This window comes from Canis aureus, chromosome 38 (assembly GCF_053574225.1).
Source record: "Canis aureus isolate CA01 chromosome 38, VMU_Caureus_v.1.0, whole genome shotgun sequence".
NCBI classification, from domain to species: Eukaryota; Metazoa; Chordata; class Mammalia; order Carnivora; family Canidae; genus Canis; species Canis aureus.
Window position 1 is genome coordinate 30,999,534 of NC_135648.1, and position 18,634 is coordinate 31,018,167.

An 18,634-nucleotide genomic window follows, 5' to 3' on the forward strand; every position below is an offset into this window, starting at 1 on the left:
ACGTGGTTCCACTGCATGATCTGCAGGTTGTCCTCACCTGGACCTGGTAACTCTGTTCCTTACCTGGGCATCATCGGGACATGGTTCCTCTGTATGGCCTGCAGGTTGGCCTCACCTGGACCTGGTGAGTGGGGCGGCAAAGTGGGCCTCACACATGCATTGTGACACAGGTCCCCACGTGGGTCTCACTTGGACCTGCTGACCCTGGTTGCCACCTGCGCTTGACTTCGACCTGTTGACTCTGGTTCTTTCTTTTTTCTTTTTTTTTTTAATTTATTTTTTATTATTGGTGTTCTATTTACTAACATACAGAATAACCCCCAGTGCCCGTCACACATTCACTCCCAACCCCGCCCTCCTCCCCTTCTACCACCCCTAGTTCGTTTCCCAGAGTTAGCAGTCTTTACCTTCTGTCTCCCTTTCTGATATTTCCCACACATTTCTTCCCCCTTCCCTTATATTCCCTTTCACTATTATTTATATTCCCCAAATGAATGAGAACATATAATGTTTGTCTTTCTCCGACTGGCTTACTTCACTCAGCATAATACCCTCCAGTACCATCCACGTTGAAGCAAATGGTGGGTATTTGTCATTTCTGATAGCTGAGTAATATTCCATTGTATACATAAACCACATCTTCTTTATCCATTCATCTTTCGTTGGACACCGAGGCTCCTTCCACAGTTTGGCTATCGTGGCCATTGCTGCTATAATCATCGGGGTGCAGGTGTCCCGGCGTTTCATTGCATTTGTCTCTTTGGGGAAAATCCCCAACAGTGCAATTGCTGGGTCGTAGGGCAGGTATATTTTTAACTGTTTGAGGAACCTCCACACAGTTTTCCAGAGTGGCTGCACCAGTTCACATTCCCACCAACAGTGTATGAGGATTCCCTTTTCTCCGCATCCTCTCCAACATTGGTTGTTTCCTGTCTTGTTAATTTTCCCCATTCTCACTGGTGTGAGGTGGTATCTCATTGTGGTTTTGATTTGTATTTCCCTGATGGCAAGTGATGCAGAGCATTTTCTCATGTGCATGTTGGCCATGTCTATGTCTTCCTCTGTGAGATTTCTGTTCATGTCTTTTGCCCATTTCATGATTGGATTGTTTGTTTCTTTGGTGTTGAGTTTGATAAGTTCTTTATAGATCTTGGAAACTAGTCCTTTATCTGATATGTCATTTGCAAATATCGTCTCCCATTCTGTAGGTTGTCTTTGAGTTTTGTTGACTGTATCCTTTGCTGTGCAAAAGCTTCTTATCTTGATGAAGTCCCAATAGTTCATTTTTGCTTTTGTTTCTTTTGCCTTCGTGGATGTATCTTGCAAGAAGTTACTATGGCCGAGTTCAAAAAGGGTGTTGCCTGTGTTCTTCTCTAGGATTTTGATGGAATCTTGTCTCACATTTAGATCTTTCATCCATTTTGAGTTTATCTTTGTGTATGGTGAAAGAGAGTGGTCTAGTTTCATTCTTCTGCATGTGGATGTCCAATTTTCCCAGCACCATTTATTGAAGAGACTGTCTTTTTTCCACTGGATAGTCTTTCCTCCTTTATCGAATATTAGTTGCCCATAAAGTTCAGGGTCCACTTCTGGATTCTCTATTCTGTTTCACTGATCTATGTGTCTGTTTTTGTGCCAGAAGACTCTAGTTCTTTCAAGGGCCTCCCCTGGACCTGGTGATCCTGGTCCCCACCTGGGACTCACCTGGACGTGGTGAATCTTGTCACCACCGGGGACTCACCTGGACTTGATTACTGTGTTCCACACCCGGGCCTCATGTAGACCTGTTGACCATGGTCCCCAAGCCGGCCTCACATGGACCTGTTGCCTCTGATCCCCACCGGGGCCTCACGTGTACCTGGTAATTCTGGTACTCACCTGGACCTCATCTGGACCTAGTGACTCTGGTCCCCACCTGGGCTTCACCTGAATCTGGTGACTCTGGTCCCCACTTGGACTCACCTGGATCTGGTGGCTCTGATTCCCACCTGGACTTAACCAGGATCTGGTGACTCTGTTCCCCACCTGGACCTCTCCTGGACCTGGTGACTCTCTTTCCAACATGGACCTCACCTGGATCTGGTGACTCTGGTCCTCAGTTTGGCCTCACCTCAACCTGGTGTCTCTCGTCCCCACTTAGACCTAACTCAGAACTGCTGAATATTGCCCCACCTAGGCCGCACCCAGACCTGGTGACACTTGTCCCGAGCTATGCCTGAATTCGACCTGATGAATCTGGTCCTAACGTGGCCCTCACATGGACCTGGGACTCAGCTGCATAGAGTCGCTCTGGTTACCACCAGTGGCTCACCTGATACTGCTGACTGTGGTCTTATTCTATGCCTCACCAGGACCTAGTGATTCTGTTCCTCATCTGGGCCTGCATGGCCCTAGTGACTCTGGTCTTCACCCAGGTATCATGGGACCTGGATACTCTATTCCACGCCTGGGCCTCCCTCTGACCAGGGACCTCTGGTCCCCTTCTGGGCCTCAAACTGAACTGGTTACTCTAGTTCCCCCTCTGGGCCACACCCTTTCCTGGTGACTCTGGTCACCCCTTGGGCTTCACTGGGCGTGGTGAATCTGGTCCTTACCTGGTCCTCTCCCAGACCTGGGGACTCTGGTCAACACCTGGGCCTCACCTGGACATGATGACTCTGGATCCACTCTGGACCTCACCCTGACCTGGTGACTCTGGTCCCCATCTGGATGTCACCTGGACCAGGTGATTCTGGTACCCCTCTAGGCCTCAACCAGATCTGGAGACTCTGGTCCTCAACTGGGCCTCACCTGGACCTAGTGAATATGCTCCATCTGGGCCTCATTGGACCTGGTGACTCTGGTCACTACCTGGGCAACATCGGGACATGATTCCACTGCATGGCAGGCAGGTTGGACTCACCTAGACCTGGTAACTCTGGACCCTGCCTGGGCATCATCGGGACACGGTTCTTCTGCATGGCCTGCACGTATGCCTCACCTGGCCCTGGTGAGTGAGTTTGCCACCTGGGCCTCACCCATACCTGGTGACACAGGTCCCGACGTGGGCCTCACTTAGTCTGGTGAATCTTGTCCATACCTGGTCCTCACCGGAACTGGTAACTCTGGTCACCACTTGGGAATCACCTGGACCAGTGAATCTGGTACCCATCTGGGCCTCAACCAGTCCTGGTGACTTTGTTCCCCACCTGGACCTCATTGCTGTGGACTCTTTCTTGGCCTCACCTGGAACTGGTGACTCTGATCCTATCTGCCCGTCATCCAGATCTGGTGACTCTGGTCCTCACCGGGGCATCATTGGTACCTGGATACTCTGTTCCACACCTGAGCCTCACCTGGACATGATGACTCTGGAACCTCTCTGGGACTCACTCTGACCTGGAGACTCTGGTTCCCATCTCGATATCACCTGGACCAGGTGATACTGGTACCCCTCTAGGCCTCAAACCATATCTGGTTACTCTTGTCCTCAAATGGGCCTCACCTGGACCTAGTGAATATGCTCCATCTGGGTCTCATTTGGACTTGGTGATTCTGGTCCCTACCTGGGCATCATCGGGACATGGTTCCACTCATAGCCTGCAGGTTGGCCTCACCTGGACCTGGTAAATCTAGTCCCTACCTGGGCAACATCGGGACATGCTTCCTCTGCATGGCCTGTAGGTTGGTCTCACCTGGACCTGGGGAGTGGGGTTGCCACCTGGGCCTCACACATGCATAGTGACATAGGTCCCCACGTTGGCCTCACTTGGACCTGGTGAATCTTGTCCTTTCCTTGTCCTCACCCAGAACTGGTAACTCTGGTCACAACCTGGGAATCACCTGGACCTGGTGAATCTGTTCCCCATCTGGGCCTCACCCATTCCTGCTGACTTTGTTCCCCACCTGGATCTGATTGCTGTGGACTCCTTCTTGGCCTCACCTGGAACTGATGACTGTGATCCTAACTGGGCTTCACCCAGATCTGGTGACTCTGGTCCTTACCTGTGGACCATTATGACCTGGATACTCTGTTCCACACCTGAGCCTCACCTGGACATGATGACTCTGGATCTACTCTGGGACTCACCCTGATATGGTGACTCTGGTCCCCATCTGGATGTCACCTAGACCAGGTGAATCTGGTACTCCTCGAGGCCTCAACTATACCTGGTGACTCTGGTCCTCAACTGGGCCTCACCGGGACCTAGTGAATATGCTCCCCACCTGCGCTTCATCTCGACCTGGTGACTCAGGTTCTTCCTGGGCATCATCGGGATATGGTTACTCTATTCCCCACTGGGACTGAACTGATCCTAGTAACTCTGGTCCTGACTTTGGCGTCTTCTGTACCAGGTGACTCTGAATCCACATGGGCCTCACCTGTAACTGGTGACTCTCATCCTAAGCATGGCCTCACCTGACCTGGTGACTGTGGTTGCCATCGAGAAATAAACTGGACCTCGTTTCTCCGGTCCCACCTGGGCCTCACCTGGACCTGCTGTCTCTGGAACCCCCCTGGGTAGCATCAGCATATGGTTACACTGTTCACTAACAGTGACCCAGCCGGACCTATTAACTCTGGTCTTCACCTGGGGCACACCTGGACAAGGTGACACTGGTTCCCACCTGGGTCTCACCTGGACATGGTGAGTCGGATCCCCACCTGGTCCTCACCTGTAACTGGTGATTCTCGTTCCCACATGGTCATCATGTGGACCTGGTGGCTGCAGTATTTCTACCTTCTCATGTACTTCGTGACTCTGGTCCCCACCAGGACCTCACCGGGTCCTGGTGAGTGTGGTTGCCACCTGCACCTCACCTGGACCTGGTGATTCTGGTCTGCACCTGAGACTACCCTGGATCTGGTGACTGTGGTCCCCACCTGGGCTTCACCTGGATTTGGGGACTCAGTCCCCATCTGGGCCTCACCTGTCCCTGTTGACAATGGTCCTCAACTGGGTAAATTGGGACCCGGTGAATTTGTTCCAAAACTGGACCTCACCTGACCAGGTGATTCTGGTCCCCCTCTGGTTCTCACCGTGTCCTAGTGACTGTGAACCCCACTTTGGCCTGACTAGGACCTGCTGACCCTGATTGCCACCTGAGCCTGACCTCAAACTGTAGACTCTGGTTTTTCAAAGACCTCCCCTCGACCTGGTCATCCTGGTCCCCACCTGGGTCTCACTTGGACGTGGTGACACTTGTCACCATCGGGGACTCTCCTAGACCTGCTTACTGTGTTCCACACCTGGGCCTCAAGTAGACCTGTTGACCATGTTCCCCAGGACGGCCTCACATGGACCTGTTGCCACTGCTCCCCACCGGGACCTCACTTGTACCTGGTATCTCTGGTCCCCACTTTGACCTCATCTGGACTTAGTGACTCTGGTCCCCACCTGGGCTTCACCTGGATCTGGTGACTCTGGTCCCCACCTGGACCTCTCCTGGACCTGGTGACTCTCTTTCCAACATGGACTTCACCTGGATCTGGTGACTCTGGTCCTCAGGTTGGACTCACCTGTTCCTGGTGTCTCTCTTCCCCACTTTGACCTAACTCAGAACTGTTGAATCTTGCCCCACCTAGGCCGCACCCAGACCAGGTGACTCTTGTCCACAGGTATGTCTAAATTCGACTTGATGAATCTGGTCCTCACGTGGGCCTCACATCACCTGGGACTCATCTGGATAGACAGGCTCTGGTTCCGACAAGGGGCTCACCTGATATTGGTGACTGTGGTCTTATTCTATGCCTCAACAGGACCAAGAGGTTCTGTTCCTGATCTGGGCCGGCATGGCCCTAGTGACTCTGTTCCTCACCCAGGCATCATTGGGACCTGGATACTCTATTCCACACCTGGGCCTCACTTTGACCAGGGTCCTCTGGTCGCATTCTGGGCCTCAAACTAAACTGGTTACGCTGGTTCCCCTCTAGGCCTCACCCTTACCTGGTGACTCTGGTCACCCCTTGGGCTTGACGTGGGCCTGGTGAATCTGGTCCTTAGCTGGTCCTCACCTGGATCTGGTCGCCAGCTAGGCCTCACCTGGACTTGGTGGATCCTGTTGCCACCTGCGCCTCACCTGAACCTTGTGACTGTGGTCCCACCTGGACCTCACCTGGATCTGGTGGGTCTGGTTCCCATATGGGACTCTCCTGGACTGGTTTCTGTGGGCTCCATCTGGCCTCACCTGGAACACAATGACTCGGATCCATATTTGGGACACTCCTGGACCTGTTGACTCTGGTCCTTATCTGGGCATCATTGGTACCTAGATACTCTCATATACCTGGGCCTCACCTGGACCTGGTGACTGTGGTCCCACCTGGGCCTCACCTGGATGAAGTGACTGGTTCCCACAGGGATCTCACCGGGACCTGGTGACTCAGGTCTTCATATGGACATCATGGGACCTGATTTCTCAGTTCCACATTGGGGCTTCACCTGGAGCTAGTGATTCTCGTCCCCCTCTGGGCCTCACCCTGACATGGTGACTCTGGTCCCCACTCGGATATCACCAGGACCGGGTCACTCTGGTCCCCCTCCGGGACTCACCCGGAGCTGGGGACACTGGTCCTCAACTGGGCCTCAACAGGACCTGGTGAATCTACTCCTCCCTTAGGCCTCGTCTGGACCTTGTGACTCTTTTCCCACCTGGCATCAATGGGACATGGTTACTCTGTTCCCCACCTGGGCCTCACCTGGACATGATAACTTTGCTCCACAATTTGGCCTCAAATGTTCCTCATGACTCTGGTCCCTCCACCTAGGCCTCAATCTGGACCTGGTGACTATGGTCCCCACCTGGGTCTCACCTGGACCTGGTGACTCTCGTTCACACATGTACCACACCTGGACCTGGTGACTGAGGTGTTCTTGTAGACTCACATTTACCTGGTGACTCCGGTACCCACTAGGGCCTCACCTGGATCTGGTGACTCTGGCCTGCATGTTGACCTCACCTGGACCTGTTGAGTAGCTTTTGCCACCAGGGCCTCACCCATACCTGGTAACTCAGGTCCCCACGTGAGCCTCTTGGACCTGGTGAATCTGGACCTTACCTGGTCCTCTCCCAGACCCGGGGACTCTATACCCACCTGGGCCTCACCTGGACCTGGTGAATCTGGTCCCCATCTGGGTCTCACCCAGGTCTGGTGACTTTGTTCCCCACCTGGACCTGATTGCCGTGAACTCTTTATTGGCCTCACCTGTAACTGGTGACTCTGATCCTATCTACTCCTCACCGAGATCTGGTGAATCTGGTCCTCACTTGGGCATCATTGGTACCTGGTGACTCTCTTCCACACCTGAGCCTCACCTGGACCCGATGACTCTGGAACCTCTCTGGGCCTCCCCCTGACCTGGTGACTGTCGTCCCCATCTGGATATCACCTGGACCAGGTGATTCTGGTACCCTTCTAAGACTCAAGCAGATATGGTGAAACTGGTCCTCAACTGGGCCTCACCTGGACCTAGTGAATATGCTGCATCTGGGCCTTATTTGGACCTGGTGACTCTGGTCCCTACCTGGGCATCATCGGGACATGGTTCCACTGCATGGCCTGCAGATTGGCCTCAAATGGACCTGGTAAATCTGGTCCCTACCTGAGCATCACCGGGACATGGTTCCTCTGCATGGCCTGTAGGTTGGCCTCACCTGGACCTGGTGAGTGGGGTTGCCACCTGGGCCTCCCCCATACCTTGTGACTAGGGCCCCACGTGGGCCTCCCTTTGACCTGGTGAATCTGGTCCTTACCAGGTCCTCACTCGGAACTAGTAAGTCTGGTCACAACATGGGAATCATCTTGACCTGGTGAATCTGGTCCCCATTGGGCCTCACCCAGTCCTGGTGACTTTGTTCTCCACCTGGAACTGATTGCTGTGGACTCCTTTGGGCCTCACCTGGAACGGGTGACTCTGATCCTAACTGGGCCTCACCCAGATCTGGTGACTCTGGTCCTCACCTGTGGACCATTATGACCTGGATACTCTTTTCCACACCTGAGACTCACCTGGAGATGATGACGCTGGATCCCCTCTGGGCCTCAGCCTGACATGGTGACTCTGGTCCCCATCTGGATATCACCAGAATCGGGTGACTCTGTTCCCCCTCTGGGACTCACCCGGACCTGGGACACTGGTCCTCAACTGGGCACAACTGGACCTGGTGAATCTACTCCTCACTTAGGTCTGGACTGGACCTTGTGACTCTTTTCCCACCTGGCATCAATGGGACATGGTTACTCTGTTCACACTGGGCCTCACCTGGACATGATAACTTTGCTCCACACTTTGGCCTCAGCTGATCCTGATGACTCTGATCCCCCCACCTAGGCCTCAAACTGAACCTGGTGACTGTGGTCCCCACCTGGGTCACACCTGGACCTGGTGACTGTGGTCCCCACCTGGGTCTCACCTGGACCTGGTGACTCTCGTTCACACATGAACCACACCTGGACCTGGTGACTGTAGTGTTCTGATAGACTCATATTTACCTGGTGACTCTGGTCCCACTTGGGCCTCACCTGGATCTGGTGACTCTGGCATGCAGGCTGGCCTCACCTGGACCTGGTGAGTGGGGTTGCCACCTGGGCCTCACCCATACCTGGTGACTCAGGTCCCCACGTGGGCCTCTTCTACCTGGTGAAATTGGTACTTACGTGGTCCTCTCCCAGACTCAGAGACTCTGGTCACCACCTGGGCCTCACCTGGACCTGTTGAATCTGGTCCCCATCCAGGCCTCACCCAGTCCTGGTGACTTAGTTCCCACCCTGGACCTGATTGCTGTGGATTCTTTCTTGGCCTCACCTGGAACTGGAGACTCTGATCCTATTTGCGCGTCACCCAGACCTGGTTTCTCTGATCCCCCCCTTGGCATCATTGGTACCTGGTGACTCTGTTACACACCTGAGCCTCACCTGGATATGATGACTCTGGAACCTCTCTGTGCCTCACCCTGACCTGGTAACTCTGGTCCCTACCTGGATGTCACCTGGACCAGGTGATTCTGGTACCGCTCTAGGCCTCAACCAGATCTGGGGACTCTGGTCCTCAACTGGGCCTCACCTGGACCTAGTGAATATGCTCCATTTGGGCCTCATTTGGACCTGGCGACTCTGGTAACTCCCTGCGCATCATCGGGACATGGTTCCACAGCATGGCTTGCAGGTTCGCCTCACCTGGACCTGGTAACTCTGGACCCTACCTGGGCATCATCGGGTCACGGTTCCTCAGCATGGCCTGCAGGTTGCCCTCACCTTGAACTGGTGAGAGGGGTTGCCACCTGGGCCTCACCCATACCTGGTGACTCAGGTGCCCACGTGGGCCTCTTGGACCTGGTGAATCTGATCCTTACCTGGTCCTATCCCAGACCCAGGGACTCTGGTCACCACCTGGGCCTCACCTGGACCTGGTGAATCTGGTCCCCATCTGGGCCTCACCCAGTCCTGGTGACTTTGTTCCCCACCTGGACCTGATTGATGTGGACTCTTTCTTGGCCTCACCTGGAACTGGTGACTCTGATCCTATCTGCGCGTCACCCAGATCTGGTGACTCTGGTCCTCACCTGTGGACCATTATGAACTGGATACTCTGTTCCACACCTGAGCCTCACCTGGACATGATGACTCTGGATCCCCTCTGGCCCTCACCCTGACATGGTGACACTGGTCTCTATCTGGATATCACCTAGACCAGGTGAATCTGGTATCCCTCTAGGCCTCAAGTTGACCTTGTGACACTTGTCCTCAACTGGGCCTCACCGGGACCTAGTGATTAGCTCCCCTCCTGGGCCTCATCTGGAACTGATGACCCTGGTTCTACCTGGGCATCATCGGGACATGGTTACTCTATTCCCTATTGGGACTGACCTCATACTGGTATCTCTGGTCTGACTTTGGCCTCTTCTGTTCCAGTTGACTCTGGCTCCACCTGGGCCTCACCTGTAACTGGTGACTCTGATGCTATGCATGGCCTCACCTGACCTTGTGACTGTGGTTCCCATCGGGACCTCCCCTGGACCTCATGTCTCTGGTCCCACCTGGCCCTCACCAGGACCTGGTGTCTGTGGTACCCACCTGGGTAGCATCAGGATATGGTTACACTGTTCACTAACAGTGACCCAGCCGGACCTATTAACTCTGGTCTTCACCTGGGCCACACCTGGACATGGTGACACTGGTTCACACCTGGGCCTCACCTGGACATGGTGAGTCGGATCCCCATCTAGTCCTCACCTGTAACTGGTGATTCTCGTTCCCACATGGACATCATGTGGACCTGGTGGATGCAGTGTTTATAGTTTCTCATGTCCCTCGTCACTCTGGTCCCCACCAGGGCCTCACCGGGACCTGGTGAGTGTGGTTGCCACCGGCAACTCACCTGGACCTGGTGATTCTGGTCTGCACCTGAGACTACCCTGGATCTGGTGAATGTGGTACCCACCTGGGCTTCACCTGGATTTGGGGACTCCAGTCCCCATCGCGGCCTCACCTACCCTGTTGACCATGGTCCTCAACTGGGCAAAATTGGGAACCGGTTACGGTGTTCCACAACTGGACCTCACCTGGACCAGGTGACTCTGGTCCCCCTCTCGGTCTCACCGTGTCCTAGTGACTGTGAACCCCACTTTGGCCTGCCTTGGACCTGCTGACCCTGGATGCCAATGCGTCTGACCTCGAACTGTTGACTCTGGTTCTTTCAAGGGACTCCCCTGGATCTGGTGATCCTGGTCCGCACCTGAGCCTCAACTGGACGTGGTGACTCTTGTCACCACCTGGGACTCACCTGGACCTGGTTACTGTGTTCCACACTTGGGCCTCAAGTAGACCTGTTGACCATGGTCCCCAAGCCGGCCTCACATGGACCTGTTGCCTCTGATCCCTACCGGGGCCTCAAGTGTACCTGGGAACTCTGGGCCTCACCTGGGCCTCATCTGTACCTAGTGACTCTGGTCCCCACCTGGGCTTCACCTGGATCTGGTGACTCTGGTCCCCACGTGGACTTCACCGGGATCTGGTGACTCTGGTCCCCACCTGGACCTCTCCTGGCCCTGGTGACTCTCTTTCCAACATGGACCTCACCTGGATCTGGTGACTCTGGTCCTCAGTTTGGCCTCACCTCAACCTGGTGTCTCTCGTCCACACTTTGACCTAACTCAGAACTGCTGAATCTTGCCCCACCTAGGCCGCACCCATACCTGGTGACTCTTTTCCCCAGCTACACCTCAATTCGACCTGATGAATCTGGTCCTCACGTGGGCCTCACATGGACCTGGGACTCAGCTGCATAGAGTGGCTCTGGTTCCAACAAGGGGCTCACCTGATACTGGTGACTGTGGTCTTATTCTATGCCTCACCAGGACCTAGTGATTCTGTTCCCCATCTGGGCCTGCATGGCCCTAGTAACTCTGGTCCTCACCCAGGCATCATTGGGACCTGGATACTCTATTCCACACCTGGGCCTCACTCTGACCAGGGAACTCTGGTCGCATTCTGGGCCTCAAATTAAACTGGTTACTCTGGTCCCCCTCTGGGCCTCACCCTTACCTGGTGACTCTGGACACCCCTTGGGCTTCGTTGGTGCCTGGGGAATCTGGTCCTTAGTTTGTCCTCACTTAGATATGGTGACTGGTCGCCATCTGGGCCTCACCTAGACTTGGTGAATCCTGTTGCCAACTGCGTCTCACCTGGACCTTGTGACAGTGGTCCAACCTGGACTTCACCTGGATCTGGTTGCTCTGGTTCCCATATGGGACTCTCCTGGACCTGGTTCCTGTGGTCTCCATCAGGCCTCACCTGGAACACAATGACTCTGATGCATATTTGTGCCTCTCCTGGACCTGTTGACACTGGTCCTTACCTGGGCATCATTGGGGCCTGGATACTCTCTTATATACCTGGTCCTCACCTGGACCTGGTGACTGTGGTCCCACCTGGACCTCACCGGGACGAGGTGACTGGTTCCCACAAAGACCTCCCCTGGACCTCGTGACTCAGGTCCTCATATGGGCATCATGGGACCTGGTTTCTCAGTTCCACATCGGGGCCTCAAGTGGACCTAGTGATTCTGGTCCCCCTCTGGGCCTGACCCTGACGTGGTGACTCTGGTCCCAACCTGGATATCACCAGAACCTGGTGACTGTGGTCCCCCTCTGGGACACACCCGGAGATGGGGCACTGGTCCTCAACTGGGGCTCAAAAGGACCTGGTGAATCATTAGGCCTCGTGCAGTCCTTGTGTCTCTTTTCCCACCTGACATCAATGGGAAATGGTTACTCTGTTCCCCACCTGGGCCTCACCTCCACATGATAACTTTGCTCCACACTTTGGCCTCAACTGGTCCTGATGACTCTGTTCCCCCCACCTAGGCCTCAGTCTGGACCTGCTGACTGTGGTGCCCACCTGTGTCTCACCTGTACCTGGTGATTCTCGTTCCCACATGAACCACACCTGGACCTGGTGACTGTGGTGTTCTTGTAGACTCACATTTACCTGGTGACACTGGTCCCCACTAGAGCCTCACCTGGATCTGGTCACTCTGGCCTCCCGGTTGGCCTCACCTTGACCTGGTGAGAGGGGTTGCCACCTGGGCCTCACACAAAGCTGGTGACTCAATTCCCCTCGTGGGCCTCTTGGACCCGGTGAATCTGGTCCTTACCTGGTCCTGTCCCAGACCCGGGAACTCTGGTCACCACCTGGGCCTCACCTGGACCTGGTGAATCTGGTCCCCATCTGGGCTTCACCCAGTCCTGGTGACTTTGTTCCCCACCTGGACCTGATTGCTGTGGACTCTTTCTTGGCCTCACCTGGAACTGGTGACTCTGATCCTATCTGCGCGTCACCCAGATCTGGTGACTCTGGGCCTCACCTGGGCATCATTGGTACCTGGTGACTCTGTTCCAAGCCTGAGCCTAACCTGGACATGATGACTCTGGAACCACTCTGGGCCTCTCCCTGACCTGATGCCTCTGTTCCCCATCTGGATGTCACCTGTACGAGGTGATTCTGGTACCCCTCTAAGCCTCAACCAGATCTGGTGACAGTGGTCCTCAACTGGGCCTCACTGGACCTAGTGAATATGCTCCATCTGGGCCTCATTTGGACCTGGTGACTCTGGTGCTTACCTGGGCATCATTGGGACATGGTTCCAATGCATGGCCTGCAGGTTGGCCTCTCCTGGACCTGGTAACTCTGTTCCCTACCTGGGCATCATCGGGACATGGTTCCTCTGCATGGCCTGCAGGTTGGCCTCAGCTGGACCTGGGGAGTTGGGTTGCCACCTGGGTCTCACCCATGCTTGGTGACACAGGTCCCCACGTGGGCCTCACTTGGACCTGGTGAATCTGGTCCTTACCTGGTCTTCACCTGGAACTGGTAACTCTGGTCACCACCTGGGAATCACCTGGACCTGGTGAATCTGGTCCCCATCTCGGCCTCACCCAGTCTTGGTGACTTTGTATCCAACTGGACCTGATTGCTGTGGACTCCTTCTTGGCCTCACCTGGAACTGCTGACTCTGATCGTAACTGGACCTCAACCAGATCTGGTGATTCTGGTCATCACCTGTGGACCAATACGACCTGGATACTCTGTTCCACACCTGAGCCTCACCTGGACAGAATGACTCTGTACCCCTCTGGGCCTCACCCTGACATGGTTACTCTGGTCCCCATCTGGATGTTACCTAGACCAGGTGAAATTTGTACCCCTCTAGGCCTCAACTAGACCTGGTGACTCTGGCCCTCAACTGGGCCTCACCGGGACCTAGTGAATATGCTCCCCAAGTGCGCCTCATCTGGACCTGGTGACTCTGGTTCTACCTGGGCATCATCGGGACATGGTTACTATATTCCCCACTGGGAGTGACCTGATCCGGGTAACTCTGGTCCTGACTTTGGCCTCTTCTGTACCAGGTGACTCTGGCTCCACCTGGGCCTCACCTGTAACTGGTGACTCTGATCCTAAGCATGGCCTCACCTGACCTGGTGACTGTGGTTCCCATGGGACCTCACCTGGAACTCATGTCTCTGGTCCCACCTGGGCCTCACCAGGACCTGGTGTCTCTGGTACCCACCTGGGTAGCATCAGGATATGGTTACACTGTTCACTATCAGTGTCCCAGCCGGACCTATTAACTCTGGTCTTCACCTGGACATGGTGACACTGGTTCCCACCTGGGTCTCACATGGACATGGTGAGTCGGATCCCCACATGGTCCTCACGTGTAACTGGTGATTCTCGTTCCCACGTGGACATCATGTGGACCTGGTGGCTGCAGTGTTTCTACTCCTCATATACCTCTTGACTCTGGTCCCCACCAGGGCCTCACCGGGACCCGGTGAGTGTGATTGCCACCTGCACCTCACCTGGTCCTGGGATTCTCGTCTGCACCTGAGACTACCCTGGATGTGGTGACTGTGGTACCCACCTGGGCTTAACCTGGATTTGGGGACTCCGGTCCCCTCTGGGCCTCACCTGGTTCTGTTGACCATGGCACACAACTTGGCAAAATTCGGACCCGATGACTGTGTTCCACAACTGGACCTCACCTATACCAGGTGACTCTAATCCCCTTCTGGGTCTCCCCGTGCCCTAGTGACTGTGAACCCCACTTTGGCCTGATTTGGACCTGCTGACCCTGGTTGCCACCTGCGCCTGACCTCGAAATGTTGATTCTGGTTCCTTCTAGGGCCTCCCCTGTACCTGGTGATCCTGGTCCCCTCTGGGCCTCAAATGGACGTGGTGACCCTTGTCACCACCGGGGACTCACCTGGACCTGCATACTGTGTTCCACACCTGGGCCTCAAGTAGCCCTGTTGACCATGGTCCGCAAGCCGGCCTCACATGGACCTGTTGCCTCTGATCCCCACCGGGGCCTCACGTGTACCTGGTAACTCTGGTCCTCACCTGGGCCAATTTGGATATGGTGACTCTGGTCCCAACCTGGACTTCACCCGGATCTGGTGACTCTGGTCCCCCCTGGACCTCTCCTGGACCTGGTGACTCTCTTTCCAACATGGACCTCACCTGGATCTGGTGAGCTTGGTCCTCAGTTTGGCCTCACCTGGACCTGGTGTCTCTCGTCCCCAGTTTGTCCTAACTCAGAACTGCTGAATCTTGCCCCACCTAGGCCGCACCCAGACCTGGTAACTTTTCTCTCCAGCTATGCCTCAATACGGCCTGATGAATCTGGTCCTCACGTGGGCCTCACATGGACCTGGGACTCAGCTGGATAGAGAGGCTCTGGTTCCCACAAGGGGCTCACCTGATACTGCTGACTCTGGTCTTATTCTATGCCTCACCAGGACCTAATGATTCTGTTCCCCATCTGGGCCTCCATGGCCCTAGTGACTATGGTCCTCACCCAGGCATCATTGGGACCTGGATACTCTATTCCACACCTGGGCCGCACATTGACCAGGGACCTCCGGTCCCATTCTGGGCCTCAAACTAAACTGGTTACTCTGGTTCCCCCTCTGGGCCTCACCATTACCTGGTGACTCTGTTCACCCCTTTGGCTTCACTTGGGCCTGGTGAATCTGGTCCATAGATGGTCCGCACCTGGATCTGGTGACTGGTCGCCACCTGGGCCTCAGCGGACATGGTGAATCCTGTTGCCACCTGTGCCTCACCTGGACCTCGTGACTGTGGTCCCACCTTGAACTCACTTGGATCTGGTGGCTCTGGGCCCCATATGGGGCTCTCCTGGACCTGGTTCCCGTGGTATACATCTGGACTCACCTGGAACAAAATGACTCTGATCCATATTTGGGCCTCTCCTGGGCCTGTTGACTCTGCTCCTAACCTGGGGATCATTGGTAACTGGATACTCTCTTATATACGTGGGCCTCACCTGGTCCTGGTGACTGTGGTCCCACCTGGGCCTCACCTGGACGAGTTGACTGGTTCCAACAGGGACCTCACCAGGACCTGGTGATTCAGGTCCTCATATGGGCATCATGGGACCTGGTTTCAGATCCACATCGGGGCCTCACCTGGACCTAGTGATTCTATCCCCTTCTGGGCCTCACCCTGACGTGGCGACTCTGGTCCCCAGCTGGATATGCCCAGAACCGGGTGACTCTGGTCCCCCTCTGGGACTCACCCTGAGCTGGGGATACTGGTACTCAACCGGGCCTCAACAGGACCTGGTGAATCTACTCCTCACTTAGGCCTCGTCTGGACCTTGTGACTCTTTTCCCACCTGGCATCAATGGGACTTGGTTACTCTCTACCCCACCTGGGCTTCACCTCGAAATGATAACTTTGCCCCACACTTTGGCTTCAACTGGTCATGATGACTCAGGTCCCCCCACCTAGGCCTCAGTCTGGACCTGGTGACCGTTGTCCCCGCCTGGGTCTCACGTGGACCTGGTGACTCTCGTTCCCACATGAACCCCACCTGGATCTGGTGACTGTGGTGTTCTTGTAGACTCACATATACCTGGTGACTCTGGTCACCACCTGGGCCTCACCTGGACCTGGTGAATCTGGTCCCCATCTGGGGCTCACCCAGTCCTGGTGACTTTTTTCCCAACCTGGACCTGATTGCTGTGGACTCTTTCTTAGCCTCACCTGGAACTGGTGACTCTGATCCTATATGTGTGTCACCCATACCTGGTGACTCTGGTCCTCACATGGGCATCATTGGTACTTGGTGACTCTGTTCCACACCTGAGCCTAACCTGGACATGATGACTCTGGAACCACTCTGGGCCTCACCGTGACCTGGTGCCTCTGGTCCCCATTTGGATGTCACCTGGACCAGGTGATTGTGGTATCCCTTTACGCCTCAACCAGATCTGGTGACAGTGGTCCCCAACTGGGCCTCACTGGACCTAGTGAATATGCTCCATCTGGGCCTCTTTTGGACCTGGTGACTCTGGTCCCTACCTGGGCATCATTGGGACATGGTTCCACTGCATGGCCTGCAGGTTGGCCTCACCTGGACCTGGCAACTCTAGTCCCTACCTGGGCATCATTGGGACATGGTTCCTCTGCATGGCTTGCAGTTTGGCCTCACCTGGACCTGGAGAGTCAGGTTGCCACCTGGGCCTCACCCATGCTTGGTGACACAGGTACCACGTGGGCCTCACTTGGACCTGGTGAATCTGATCCTTACCTTGTAATCACCCGGAACTGGTAACTCTGGTCACCACCTGGGAATCACCTGGACCTGGTGAATCTGGTCCCCATCTGGGCCTCTCCCAGTCCTCGTGACTTTGTTCCCCACCTGGACCTGATTTCTGTGGACTCCTTCTTGGCCTCACCTGGAACTGGTGACTCTGATCCTAACTGGGCCTCACACAGATCTGGTGACTCTGGTCCTCACCTGTGGACCATTATGACCTGGATACTCTTTTCCACACCTGAGCCTCACCTGGACATGATGACTCTGGAAAAACTCTGGGCCTCACCCTGACCTGGTGACTCTGGTCCCCATCTGGATGTCACCTAGACCAGGTGAATATGGTACCCCTCTAGGCCTCAACTAGACTGGGGGAATCTGGTCCTCAACTGGGCCTCACCGGGACCTAGTGAATATACTCCCCACCTGCGCCTCATCTGGACGTGGTGACTCGGGTTCTACCTGGGCATCATCGGGACATGGTTACTATATTCCCCACTGGGACTGACCTGATCCTGGTAACTCTGGTCCTGACTTTGGCGTCTTCTCTACTTGGTGACTCTGGCTCCACCTGGGCCTCACCTGTAACTGGTGACTCTGATCCTAAGCATGGCCTCACCTGACCTGGTGACTGTGGTTCCCATCGGGACCTCACCTGGACCTCATGTCTCTGGTCCCACCTAGACCTCACCAGGACCTGGTGTCTCTGGTACCCACATGGGTAGCATCTGGATATGGTTACACTGTTCACTAACAGTGACCCAGCCAGACCTATTAACTCTGGTCTTCACCTGGGCCACACCTGGACATGGTGGCACTGGTTGCCTCTTGGGTCTCACGTGGACATGTTGATTCGGATCCCTGCCTGGACTTCACCTGTAACTGGTGATTCTCGTTCCCACATGGACATCATGTGGATCTGGTGGCTGCAGTGTTTCTAGCTTCTCATGTACCTCGTGACTCTGGTCCCCACCAGGGCCTCACTGGGACCTGTTGAGTGTGGTTGCACACCTGCACCTCACCTGGACCTGGTGATTCTGGTCTCCACCTGAGACTACCCTGGATCTGGTGACTGTGGTCCCCACCTGGGCTTCACCTGGATTTCGGGCTCTGGTTCCCATCTCGGCCTCACCTGGCCCTGTTGACCATGGTCCTCAACTGGGCAAAATTGGGACCCGGTGACTGTGATCCACAAGTGGACCTCACCGGGACCAGGTGACTCTGGTCCCCCTCTGGGTGTCACCGTGCCCTAGTGACTGTGAACCTCAATTTGGCCTGACTTAGACCTCCTGACTATGGTTGCCACCTGCGCCTGACCTAGAACTGTTGACTCTGGTTCTTTCAAGGGCCTCCCCTGGACTCACATGGATCTGGTGTCTCTGGTTCCCATATGGGTCTCTCCTGGACCTGGTTGCTGTGGTGTCCATCTGGCCTCACCTGGAACAAGAACACTCTGATCCATATTTGGGCCTCTCCTGGACCTGTTGACTCTGGTCCATCCCTGGGCATCATTGCGACTTGTATATTCT